This window comes from Azolla caroliniana, unplaced genomic scaffold (assembly GCF_043228905.1).
Source record: "Azolla caroliniana isolate FFs.n. ecotype wild unplaced genomic scaffold, voAzoCaro1.0.p SCAF_11, whole genome shotgun sequence".
Taxonomy (NCBI): Eukaryota; Viridiplantae; Streptophyta; class Polypodiopsida; order Salviniales; family Salviniaceae; genus Azolla; species Azolla caroliniana.
Genome location: NW_028230446.1, coordinates 10,607,478 through 10,612,260, shown reverse-complemented (window position 1 = coordinate 10,612,260; position 4,783 = coordinate 10,607,478). Strand labels below are relative to the sequence as shown.

General features: G+C 34.8%; 1 long non-coding RNA gene across 1 annotated transcript; it reads left to right on the top strand.

The window, feature by feature from the left end:
- Positions 1-2,957: 2,957 nt before the first annotated feature.
- LOC147857750 (uncharacterized) lies at positions 2,958-4,095 on the top strand. Its single transcript, XR_015530499.1, has 2 exons — positions 2,958-3,677; positions 4,035-4,095. It is a non-coding gene; the product is annotated as an uncharacterized LOC147857750 (long non-coding RNA).
- The last annotated feature ends 688 nt before the right edge of the window (positions 4,096-4,783 follow it).

Sequence of the window (4,783 nt, the reverse complement as noted above, 5' to 3'; positions counted from 1 at the left end):
AATACATTGTCGAGGGAAATTGACTAAAGTTGAAAAAAGTTGACTAAAGCACACTGTCTATGTTTATATCATAGTGGCCCACATCAAGATAACCAACTAAGTGCTAGTGGTAAATATGATATTGATTATCCAATTACATCTAGCAATCCTAGTAGCCCTACACCATTCAATAGGTTTGAAGTTCTCAACTATCTCAATGAAATGTTAAACAAGTAAGTCCAGCCAAAATAGAAGCCATTTTGTTGGACAACCAAGGATTTATAGAGTAGGGCCAAAGTAATGGTTCCATTTTGCCAAATCAAGATGGTAGGTTTTTTGTGACATAAGTTAATCTTAATAATTCTAGATGTTATCAATTCCTTGCCTATACTCTCTTAGATTCGAAAGCCAATTCATGTGTCATGGGCTGAAAATTTTACTTGACACAAGAAATCCTCTTGAAAAATTTGCCTTGTCCAGCATTAGTCAGTCATAGATGATCAGCCGATTGCTTCTAGAGACATAACTGAAGTGTTTGAGTTAGTTCATGCAGTTCTTAGTGATCTAATTTGTGTGATTTCATTCAGTTAATGCATAGTCTGGAGCATCCATTTGTCCTCCATCTACCTTAGTTCAAACTTCATAATTCAAAGTTTGATAAGAAAAAATGAGCTAGATTATAGAATCCTAGAAAACCACACATTTAATATCTTTTGTTGTTCCACTCTCGAGTCTAGTGCGTCATCGGATCTCAACAATCTCCCTACAAGGGTTGTGCAAAGTGAAACAAAAAATGTTTATATTCATAAATGCAACAACACCATGCCCCGGTCTACAAAATTTAGAAACCTTAATTCCAACTAAGTATTAAGATTTCAATGGTTTATTTGATAAAGCTAAGTCTAATTTGCTCCCAGAACATTGACCTTATGATTGTCCTATCAATCTTCAACAAGGGAAAGATCTACTATCATAACCAATTTATAATGTCGCACTATCAAAGCTCAAAATTCTTCAAGAACATATCAATGTAACTTGGCAAGTGGATTGATTCAACGTTCTAGATGTTTTGTTGGCACACCAACCTTCTTTGTAAGAAGAAATATGGGTCGCTTCGCTTGGTTGTAATTTATTGAGACTTTAAAAAGTCACAATTTGAACTATGCCTTGCCTCTAATCCCAATTGATTTAGCGTGTTTGAGTGGAGCTAAATACTTCACAAAGCTTGATCTTCAAGGTTCTTATAATCTACATCGGATTCTTTTGGGTGATAAGTGAAAGATTGTGTTTTGCACTTGATTTGGACATTTTGAGTATAGTTGTCTTTCTATATCACAAATGTGCCAATAGTTTTTCAACATATAGCAAATGATTTTTCTAGATTCCTTCGACATATTCGCCATCATAAATGTGGATGATGCAAAGATGGTTTTGTCCCTTACGTAACTTACATAGAAGAACATGTCATTAACATAGATGTTCAGGCATCAGAGTATTCCAAATGACATCATAAGAGATCGAGTCATGCAAGAGTCATGCAATTCATCTCTAAAGTTTGGAAACACTTCCTTGGACGCTCTAAATTTCTTGTAAATTCTCTTTTGCTTATCATCCAAAGACGAGTGATCTAACTGAATATACCAATCAAATATTGGAGTCAAGTCTTTGTTGATTAGGTTGACTTCTTACACTTTGTGGAGTTTGCTTACAATAATTTGATCTATCCTTCCACTAGATATACTCCCATTTGCCAACACACAGGATATCATCCCATTGGACGATGTTTGAATGTCCAAAAATATCAAAAATATCCCAATATTGAGAATCGGCTACTTTGACTGCAAGAGATTCACACTACTCTTTTCACCATTTACATAAAAGTAAGGGGATTTACACAAAGTGTGGAACTGGTCATAAAGAGAATGGGATAGTGTAATGACTCGTGTTGGACAAAGTCTCTAGCCCCTACCGGAAATTAGTTTATACGCACATTAGTTCAAAAAATAAAGAAGAAAGAGGAAGGTTCACATTAGTTTATATGCACATGCAAATCCATGTATGTAAATGTAAAAGAAATTGAGGGTGCAAACAATATTGAAGGAAAAGATCAAGAGAAAAAAAGTAATGTACATATTAAAACAAGATGACAATACAAATGCAAGATAATAATGCAAGATAATGCGATATACATGCCTCCTTATGATTTATTCTTGTGTATTCTCATCATCTTTTTGTGCTTTTTTTGTGCTAAGATAATTTGTTGCACATAATTCCCTCCCATTTTTCAACCTATCCTCCACTACATGTGTTTGAAATATATGCTGATTCTCATCTCAAATTTGTTGATTCATCTAGTTATGTTGTAGTAAGTAAATAGTATGTCAGATTTGTCTAATTTTAAAGGGCATCATTTCACTTTGGAATTCAAAGATGTTGTGTTCCAATGTTGTGGATGGTTCTCCATACTCAAATACATTTATGGAGTAACTTTGGATGCAGTATTATATATACAATTGAATGCAACTGTAGTTGCTCCTCTGGTATACTTCCGTATACATGTACCATGGTACCAAGGAGGTCTTGCATAATCAACATTCTAGGTTTACGGATAAACCTTTGTCTGTAAAAAAGAACTTTAAAGCATCTCGATTTCCTAGTTATTCCTCAAAAGGGATGGAAATCAACACAATGCTATCAAACATATATAGTGCATCATCCACAAGCACCCAATATCCTATATAAAGATTGACGAGAGCATGTGATAATGGGCTCTCAAGATTCAAGCAATTCGACATCACGTTGTGTTGGTGTTTCTCCAACAATCATAGAAACACCATCATGTAATAATGTTACAACTAGCCCAACCCATGGAAATAACGTAACCCACATGAAAATTCCTCTTTCAAGAGTATATCAATATGACGTTCACACCTCAACAACGTTAAAGTCGATGAAATATCATAGTAGCCCTTTGATGATGAGGAAGAGCAAATCTCTTTCCACACCTGGTTCTCTTACATCTTCACAACTTCATGTTCACCCACTAAAAAGAAGCGTGAAGATTCAACCCTCTTCTCCAATGCACATACTTTGCAATGATCCCACATCCATGAATACCTTTGACCAATTGTTCCCATTGGCCAAGCCCAATAATGTCTCATCAAGAGGGATTAAGTTATTAGATTACATGGGGTGTTCACTTGGTTTGTCAAGGTTAGAACAAGAATATTTACGTGATGAATAACAAGACAAGGTCCCGAAGGAACATTTATCTTGTAAATCGCCTTTGGGCCAAATTAGCACACTACAAACTTTTCATGGTTGGGAAAATGTCAAGGAGGTTAATGAACTTTATTTAGATGCACTTAACATAAACTTTGGTGATCATCTGTCAGAAAAAGATAGAAAAAGATAGAAGCGTTGATACTCAAAAATCAATGTGTACACATGAGAAACCACAAGAAAATGAGGACATAACTAATGTGGAGCCAATTGTGATGAAGGCTCTAATGTTAGTCAATGGTGGGCTTAAGAATGGGATCCATCCATTAAAGGAAACAATTCATACTAAAAAAGATGATGGAGATTTGGTGGTGGATGAAAATATGGCTCATGTGAATGAGCCCCAAAAGATTTCAACAGTATTACTCGACATCGAGTGTAAGAGGGAGAAACAACATCCAACTTCTTGTGTGCAGGTACTAGAGTATATCTATGTCTTTCTTTCTAATACTATATCCCTTCTTTTTGTTAATTTCATAATTATTAATATTTAGGGGTGCTAGCTTGTGTAACTAGTAAATGAACTATCCACTTTTTGAATCGGTTCACTATTTCACGTGCTACTTTCTTAAAGGATGTATAATCGTGCCTAGTAGGAAATCCACTCAAAAATCCACTCAATCAATAACTAAGCACAATCTACGGACAAATTTGACTTTTATCTTTGTGGACAATACCCTTGCCAATTATTTTTTCATTGTATACTAGGTTTCATGGACATAACTTTCTAAATGCTTTTAATGGGTTTGAGAAGAGAAAAACTTGGGTTTTAGGCCTCATGCAAAGATTAACACATAGAAATATACTCCAAGAATGAGTTATATTAAACTCAAGGCAATAACCATACTCTCATTGAGCAATGCATTAGCAGAGACTTTTGGATATTTCAATGCAAAAATGTGCAAATTAAAACAAAGATTAAGGGCTCATGCCCTCAATTTGACATAATATTAATTGTCAAAGAACAATACATTTGTCCACCTACTAACACAGCTTCTTGTTTCATCAACTTGTGACTATACATATAATCCAAAACCCCAACTTTGATTACAAAGGTGGGGTCTTAGCTTCTGAAATATCTTATGTAATCCTAGTCGATAGTTAGATATTTGACCTAGCATACTTGTAGATTGACTCTGTCAATGCTCCCATAAATGCTTCCTACTACGCAATCACCTTCTTAACAATCTTTTATGCATTGTGCCAATGCCCATTTTCTGCATGATGTGATTACCGACATGCCAAGAGTCTTATTTTGTACATTTGTAAGGTTCAATCTCAACTTTAATGATGGCCCTTTGTTGGAGAATACCCCGTGCCTTGAAAGTATATTCGTGTGTAAATTAAGCAATACTATGTATTGAATCTCAATGTGTTTCTTTTGATCTTAAAAAAACCACATTCTCATTTTTTTGCCATACGTACAACAGATAGAAAAACAGAGAAAAAAAAAGAACAGAGAACGGATTCGATTCAAGCAAGGAGAAAAACAGATAGAAAATAGAGAGAAATCATAAACAGA